Below are 9,892 nucleotides of genomic sequence, written 5' to 3' on the forward strand. Positions count from 1 at the left end.
AATCTTTATGAATTTCATTTTTAATTTTAATATGAAACCCCTTCTTTGATGTAATAATTAACCACATCTTCACAGTACTAACTTGATGACAAAACAAACGAATACAACTAAAACCTAAGTGGTGAGAATACGTAACTCCTTAAAACAGGATAACATATCCATTTTGTACAATTTGCATTTGTTTTTAGCATGGGTCATTAAAAAGTATAATAAATAGTTATGAAGATTCAGTGCTGAACTAGTGAGAAGAAGATTAAAGAGAAGTTGTTCTCTTTCCTCCTTAATCGCTCCACGCCATTCCATTTTCAACAAGTACTTTCCAAAAGAGTAAAAATAACATGATTATTTCACCAGAGGGAATATAAACTGTCAATATAACAATAGCTTAAACTCATTGTTGTATAAACTTAAAACATTTCTAGTTATCACATAAATGTGACTATCATGAAAACTAAATATATACATTATCGTAAATTATAATAGTTTTGAAATTAAAAATGTAAAAGCAAAAATATGGAACAAGATAAGAAAAATTAAATTAGAATAAATGATAAATACAATTTTTAATTCAAAACTTAAATTTTTAATACATGGAAAATTATAAACAGATATTTAGGAATAAATACCAACATTTTCCTCAAGTTTTAGAAAAATCTATTTATAATTTTTTTTAAGAGCAAATCAATATGGATTCACAAGAGGAAAATCAACTGTGTCATCATGATCAAGTTTCTTAATGTAATAATAAAAGGCGTATCAAAAGTTGATTATGTTTGTGGTGTGTTTATGTATTTAAAAAAAGCTTTAGACTGTGTGAATACAGGTGTTTTACTTGATATCATTTTCCTTTCTATAAAAATTCATTTCTTGAATTACCTGATTTGATTACTGCATTGCAGTTTTAAAGAACAACTGTCTAATAACGCTCATTGTTGAAAACAGCTGTTTGATTTAAGAATATTGCTTGTGCTATACAAACATATAACCTAACCTCCTCCATTACAGTTTGTTTTACTGATATCGAAGTTTGAGAAATGGCTTTTAATGTTGAACAAAAAGTGAAGTGTTGTATGTGGGCTATTGTTTTTGACAACATTACAGAAGCAATTAGACAATTTCAGGTTGCCTACCCAAGAGTTGAACCACCTAGCAATCCAGTTGTAATGAGGTGCTATCTTACGATATTTCAGACAGTACAATGACTGGGAATAGGTATGAACAGGTTTTAAATGAACAAGTCTTGCCTCATTTTACAATTCCAGAAATGGATCAAGCAATCTTCCTTAAAAAAAATGCTCCTCATTTTCCAAATACTGTCAAGCGATTACTAAATGACAACCTTCATCGCTGTTGGACTGATCGTGGAAGTGATTTTTCAGACTGGCCACCCCGATCCCCAGATTTAACTGTGTGTGATTTCTTTCTATTGGGTTACTTAAAGGAACAAGTTTATACTTGTAGCTTCAATAATGATGAGGAATTAAAACAATCAATTGAAGAGGAACTTCTCCGGATATCGTAGAATTTCTTTGTAAAGAGCTTACGATTCATTTGTTAAGCGCTGTTATCAGTGTGTCGCTGTGGATGGATTACAGTTCGAATAATTGTGGACTGTAATTGTAGGTTTTTTATTTGGCTATGTTCTAATTTTCTGATTGAAATGTTTTATTTCTCCAGAATATGACAATAAATAATTTTACAAACCAAAAATACTGTTTTTAAAGTATAGTTTTTCAAAATGCCACCATTTTGTTTCAAAAATTGCTAGAGAGCTGAAATTTTCACAAAATATTTTAAAAATCTATTTAATGAATTGTGTAGTTTGAAAATGTTCGGCGCATAAATGGGCAAGTTATATGAAATCAAACGTCTAAACCTCTTCGTGGGACACCCGGTATATATACTAATTTATTTATATATATAATCATGTTGCCCCTCTAGGGCTCTCTCTACCAAATTTCATGTCTATATTTTTTCATGGTTTTTGCTGGGCGTAAATAAATCAGTCATGAAAGTTTGAGTAATTTTCATCAACAAACTTGTTAACTTTGACATCAGCCAGAAAATGTAAACAAAACAGTGGTGGTAAAACATTTCAATATAAAATTTAAACCAGTTTTTTTAAATAAAATAATATCAAATGAACTGTTCTTGAGATCTCATTAATTTATACTTTTTCTCTTTGTTATTATTTTATAAATGTACTTTAAGTAACATTTCTTGAATAAATATATAATTATAATATTAACTTGTAACAAGTGATTTGTAAGTGTACCGTGATGAATAGTACAGATTCAATTTCAGAGCATTACATGATCTCATAAATGTAATAAAACATATTCCTGAAACGTTTTTTTGTGTGCCCCCCTGCATTTACTTGTAAGAAAAATATTGACAATTTTGGTTTTATATTGAAATAATGTCATTTCCAAACTAAATTTCCATCAATGAAATGTGTAGGAAATACTCCCTTATTCACGCTTCTCTTGAGTTGGGTGGCCTATATAGTAGTAGTGGCCTATATCAGAGGGGTAAATATAAATTATACGAAGGATGTCCTTCAGGAAATTTTTTAAATATTACACCAAAAATAGCCATTTTAGCTAATAAGTTCTTTAGAAACAGCTAATTATTACAATTATATATTTATATATGACAATTAACATGTGATTTTTTAAAGATTTGTTGTCCCCAGGAAGGTATTGTGTGGTTCAGTAAGCTAACTTATTTATTCAATATACTTAAATATAATTAATTATGTAAACATTCTAAACTTTATCAGTCAGTATCTTTTTACACATTCATTATCCTTTTTACTTGTTAATTTGATTTAAACTAATAAAATGAAGATTATAAATTTTTATTTTTGCTTGAAAAGGCGCTCATTTTTTGAACCTCTAATATTGAGTGATGTTTTTGCCAAACCAATAGGCATGAGAAAAATCAAATAACTTCACTGAGTTATTTGTTGTGAAATCTACAAAACGGATTTACTAAGAACTTTGTTCTTCCTATCTCCAGTCAGGTTGATACTGTTATAGTCTAATCATGGTAATGCACACGTACATGAAATTAATTGGGACATAAATGATCATTGACATATTATATTTAAAATTTCGCAATGAATCCTTAGTAATTCACAATACATCTCTAAAGTAACATGTAGCCATTTTGATGAATTTCAAACACTGAAAAATAACATTATGATATTAGACAAGTTGAATAGATAATCGCAGATAGTTTATATAAATTTTTAATTTCATATAATTTTTATGGCTTTATAATCATAAAAAGATTAATTATTAATACGTTATTAACATAAATGAATTAAATGTAAATTTTTAGAACAAAGATATTGAGGCTTCAAACATAAAACATAGTAAATGCCTGTTGTAAATTAGTTTTCACTGAGAAAAGCTTTACATTTTATCAAGCCAACTTGTATTTAGTAAATTAGTAGAAATTAAATTAAATTTGGCTTCATATCTTGCAAATTAGCCTCATTTTAAGTATGGTTTTATTTGAAAAGGAAACATTCCAGTGTTCCAGAGTGCTCACACGATATTCTGCTAATTCTCCAGCCGAAGCGAAAAACCAGGATAGTCTATTGTTTATAAAGATGGAGCACTTCATAAAAGCCTTGATTGTATTAGTTATACAGGAGATAAATCATTCATACGGACTTGGTGTGCTGAGGTTCAGGCGATTATTTCAGTTAGGTCTGAAGGTCTGACGCTAGTTGTGCCAAGTAACTCTGATTTTTATTTTTCAAATATTTGCTACCTCATCTCTCATTCCAGTGATAGTAGTTTGAGTGCTCACTTTTGCCACACCTCGCCTTATGGCTTTGGATCAGTTATGTCTTGTGTAACTAATACAATCAAAGATAAAAGCTAGTACAAAATCTACAAACATACAAACGTTTAAAAAGACAGGTTAGGATAATCTAAAGCCCATTTATAGGATTAATATTACACGATTAAAACTGTGTTTATCGGTAACAATATTTAAGTTTCACCCTAAAATTATAATTATTTAAAAATTAATGTTTAATATTGTAGCTTGTTTACAACTATAGTAAGCCTATATTGACAACACACAAAGTTTGAAACTACGAAAGATTAAGTTCAAACAGCTTAGATGCTTTGATTAGTTACAAAATTTATATTTTTATGTATATCGAATAGCTACCTAATATATTTACTTATTTTACATCCTATTATAATTGCTAATGAACTTTTAACGCCAAATTACATCATATTGGGAAGTGTTCGACATAAAATTAGTATTAAGCCCTACATGAGTAACATAAGTAGCGTACTTTCATGACGGCTTTTTGCATGCTTTCATAAACAATCGTGAGAACTCGCGTGAAACCGCGATATTACTCATGTGAACTCAACACTCTTCGTAAATATTAGATACTGAGGCTAAAATATGGATTGAAAATTGTAAACGTTTGTTTGCAGTGACAAATGTAGATATAATGGTACATGATAGTATCCAAACTTAACTCACGAGGTTGCGAAAAGCAACTGATCCACCATACTCTATGTGATGCAGCGGAGCGAGTTAGAGTACAAAAATGGTGAGGTTTACTAATGACTATTACAAATTTTAGCTATTTTTGAAATCAAATCAACACAAACGAACATTTTCTTACTGATCCGAAAGTTGAAAGCGCAAAGGAACAAAGCTGTAATAAGCATGCTAGTTTTACGTAAGTGTAACATTTTTATTATGAACATCATAGTTTTTATTACATTTGGAAGGTAAAAACTACACATTTTTAACTTTAACTTGTGTTACTCTAAAACTGCAATCCGATCACATTTTGGTTGATACATGGATTATAAGATTGTTTTCTTGGAGTCAAAATGTAATTTATGTCAGAAAAACCACTGTACATTTTTCAATGGAACCTTTTCTTGACGTTTAAGGTCATAATTTTAATTATTTGGTATCATTTTAAATGTTACTGAATTTTAAATTACACATCATTGTTCTCTTAAGCCTTAATGAATCCAATAATTGTAAAATGGTTTGATTTTGTACTGGTTTCATGAAATGATGTAGTGAGTGACTAGGTGAGGGGCGGGAAAGACAGTGTGACCTATGAAAAAAATATTTAATAATGTTCACTATCAGAAAATATTCTTATTGTGCGAGATTGCTGTCACCCTACTATTTATTATTAATACTATTGATGTATTGAAGATATTGAAAGTAAACCATACAGTATGTATTAAGTGATTTTACTCAACCATGTCAGATATTTCACAACCATTAGTCCTACATATTAGAATAAAGTATATAATTTTGTTGGAGGATTGCATATAGTTTTATCACTAAAATCAAAATAAACCCACACAATTTCATATTTTCCAAAATTGTGTTTTGGAGTGACGCACTGCACATTGTGGCAAAACTACTCAATAGCTGATAAAAACTAAAAAATTAAGTAAGTCTAAAGTGTTTAAACCTTAGCAATGGATCTCCCTGCATACTATTCCGACCCTTAGAGTTAAAATCCTGCCTACTTTTGTTTAAAAGCTCTCTTGAAATCAGTGTAAGAATACACCTGAAGAAATCGTTCCAATCATCTCGACTTCAAAATCATCTGAGCAAGAGGAAGAGGTGTGAAGACTGAACTTCAACCAGTCCATGGCTGTAGATTGAAGTCTTCAGTAATAAACATCAGGAGAATATCCTTATTGTTAGAGAATCGTTTAGAATAGTTCACAGCAATCTAAATATTTGTGATGAGAAGCATCCTGTAGAAAGTATGCTGCGCTTGACAGTAAAGTCGAAGAAGGTCAACAATTTAAGGTAACAAAAATGGTTTCTACTGAAGGAGGATCAATAAGTAAAATTCTTGAAGATTACAAGTACACCGCCACCATTAACTATTGAGCTTGTAGGTACTGATCGATCTTTCCTGTTCATTGAGTAATTGTCTAATCCCAGTTCAGCACTAGATATCTCACTAAACAGGTTACTTGTGAGTATAATAATATCGTAATCACTTAATAAATGAGCAAATTAATTGGTTCAACATGTGCTGAAGTCCATTTGCGTTCTGCTAGTAGTCTTTCACGTTATGTGTCTACAAACGAGAGCTAGTTTTTTGTCTGTACAATTTTGGGAATGTAGTTCATGTTTTTTATAGTTAGACCAACCTCCCCATGGGATATACGGAATTCCATTTTACATAGGAGCTGTTCCCTTTCACTGGGAGACTCTCTTTTGAAATCTTTACACAAACTAATGTTGGGTTTCTAGCTGAGAATGTATCCTCAAAGTTTTTCAGTGCATTATTAACAACATTTACACCCTCCATTTGTAGTCAAAGAGGTCTAGTTTTTCTGGTATTAGCTCTTCCCAGACTAAATGCACTTGGTACTTTCCATTTGACGTGAAACCATTACCAAAGCAGCCAATCTACATCATGGCGTATTCTAACGTCAGTGTTCACACATTATATAATAATTAATATAATTAACATCATTAATGTTGTTTTATTATTGGCTTTTACGAATTATATATTAAGTTTCCGAGACTGTGTGATCTGAGATTTCTGTTTTCTTGATCGGGATGACAAGGCAGATTCAGCTGTGATGTTATGAAGTAGGTAGGACTTTCCCCTAGGTCGTAATAGGCTTTTCAGTCCTAGCAAACTCAACTACGGTATGTCAACACGATTTTGACCAAAGTAGATTTCCGAGAACTAGATAATCGAACGTATATAAAATTTGATCGAGGCAATATGGCAAGCCAATCTGTGACATAGTAGGTAAGTGAATTTAAACGGTCTTAAGTAGGCACTTTTTAACCGAAGTAGGCATCTCGGTCCTACGTAAGTACGGTATATATATTTTTTCTTCGTCAAAACAACAAGGCAAACTCTACTATGGTACTGGAAATATCTTAGACCTGAAATATATGACAAGGACTGGAAATATACGCTTTTTGACCGAAGTAAGTTTCCGAGACCTGTGTGATCTGAGATTTGTGTTTTCTTGATCGGGATGACAAGACAGATTCAGCCGTGACGTTATGTTTATAATTAATTAGAACTAGAAATGTTCATACACGTGCCAAACATGATATAATAATTAAGTTACTCTGGTACTATTTACCATGAACTTAAATAATATCTACCTGATGTATGCCTACTTACGTTTTAAAATTTTTATAGGACTCCCATCATATTACATCATAATTGCTTTTACAAAGTAATATAAGGACTTCGGTTCTAAAGACTGCGTGTGAAGCCACGGGTTACAGCTAGTTTACACATATAATAGTAGTATTTATCTTTCATCTAAAGTATACAATTAAGTTTGCTAGTTTTGGGTTAACCTAATCAAGTTGTTATTTAAAATTATCTCTAATCTAACTATATTTATTTATATTATCTCATCCAACGGAAGAAATGTCCTTTTTTGTAGGTAGGCCTACATGAGTGAAGACAAATATATTTGATCTACCTAAAACTCAAGACTCAAATAAAAATTCCAAATATTTACAAAATTATAGTATAAGGTTGTAGTGCAATGTGTAATTAATACCGGTGGAAATATGAAATATAGGCCTACAAACAATATCATTAGTGTTGCACGTTTACGGAATAAATCACAGAACGCCTTCACTGTTGGCATATGCAATTACCAGGTACAACAGATGTGCGTACTACGTAACAATGAATGTAAGGCGAGCAGTGCAATACTGTATACTTTGATTTGTACAATGAATAAAGTGCCATTAGTATAAAATGGTATTGCACTGGTGTATTATAAGATTAGATTTGATGTACTGTTTGGGTTATTAAATTATATAAATTGAGATAGGCAAGTATAAATTAGGACAGACAAACTGACTAGAACAGGCCGTGGTAATTTAACGATACAAATAAAATGTGGGTTAAGAAAAAAGCAGGATAATGAGGATAAAGAGAATAATAAGAGGGGCTGCAACTTACATACAACCGTTTTCGTCAGGCACACTGGCTATCCGCAGTCTATAGGCACTTGATGTGAAGTATTGACAAACACAGTTCATTAGTATCTTGTAATGTAGGCACTACATGCTGCTTCGAGGTATGGAGGGGCTTGTGTGAGGAGCCCATATTGAATTTTAGTATTAATAAACGGGGGATAGTTAAAAAATAAACGAATATAATGCTCACATCTCGAGCGTGTAGAACTTGCCCCGAGAATGCCTAGATCCTCCAAAGCCGTGGGAGTTCATCGCGTAATCTGTAGGGCCATTGATAAGTGAACAACGGGATCTGATTTTAGACTCAGCTGATTTCACCTGGTCAGTATTATATAATGTATGTAATATTAATGGAAAACAGTTCATTAGTATCTTGTAATGTAAGCACTATATGCTGCTTTGAGGTATGGAGCGGCTTGTGTGAGGAGCCCATATTGAATTTTAGTATTAATAAACGGGGGATAGTTAAAAAATAAACGAATATAATGCTCACATCTCGAGCGTGTAGAACTTGCCCCGAGAATGCCTAGATCCTCCAAAGCCGTGGGAGTTCATCGCGTAATCTGTAGGGCCATTGATAAGTGAACAACGGGATCTGATTTTAGACTCAGCTGATTTCACCTGGTCAGTATCATAAATATGGAAACTAATATACATATAATACGTGTAATATTAATGGAGAGAAACTTTGCTATTAAAATAAATGTAGTATTTTTAATATTATTTATCTGTTAAAGTTATGTTTTTATTTTAATTTGTTATTAGAAAGTATATACTTTCCTAAGTTATATCACTGAATGAACTGTACACTTATTTATGTTAAACATAGTATCCCTGTGTGTTGTATTCATACATCCACTGAACAATCGTCACTTATAGCCTAAGGAAAGGATAAAGGTGGAACCCTATTAGCACCCCTTTAGATATGTCCATGTGTTATAAGAATACAAAACAATTACTTCTTTAGCGTACTGTTAGGTAACATAATCTGCACTTATTCAGGTTGCGAGAATGACAACAGGAAACTTGGTTAGAACTTACACCTCATTTTTAGGTAACATACTGGAACGAAGTATTGGATCTTCATTTACACAGACAACACTTTGCGAGAACCTAACATTGCTATCAGTAAACTTAGTTAAAATGGTTTGAAACCGCATTTTTCTTCTTTTATTTCTTCTATTATATGAATTTACAAAAATACTTGTATTTTCTATTTAACTATTAGATTATTTTTACGTGAAGTGAATTTCCAACATCCATTCCTTCCATTAGATATTCACGAGTTGGTGGTGTTAACTGACGAACCTTTTATCTTTATTTCATATGTTTCCACGTGTATATAGCTGTCATGTTCATTTATTTCCATTCCAAATATGAAACCAGTGATTTAAAACAATATTTTCCGTTAGGTAATTGTTTTAAAATAGCTAGAACGGTTCGTCGATACAACTTAAAAGATCTGTAGTGCCCTTGGCAATCGTAAATTCATCATCCGACCAATATCATCCTATATAATTTAAAGCGTTTGTACAAAAGAAGACGCACATGTGTCGTTTATTGAGCGTACTTTTGTCGGATAAAAGAACAAAAACTTGGTGGTTGCATGGTATTTTTGTTGTTCTTGAGAAATGCCAACAACGTAATATACAGTTCTACGGTTGTTTTACGTTAATGGAATCGAATGAAAAATTCCAAACATAATTCCATATTAATTTGAAAGATCTTAATAATGTAATTAAGTGAGAAAAAAACTGTTAAACTGCGGAGCTTCAGGTTTATTAAATCAGACCACTTATTGTACAGTAAACTCGAAATTTCGTGCATTCAATGTTTCCTTCACAGCTAGGTACAGGTTACCTCTAGTTCGTGTATGGAAGGAACTTAGTGACTG

The sequence above is a fragment of the Homalodisca vitripennis genome, chromosome 1 (assembly GCF_021130785.1).
Source record: "Homalodisca vitripennis isolate AUS2020 chromosome 1, UT_GWSS_2.1, whole genome shotgun sequence".
Taxonomy (NCBI): domain Eukaryota; kingdom Metazoa; phylum Arthropoda; class Insecta; order Hemiptera; family Cicadellidae; genus Homalodisca; species Homalodisca vitripennis.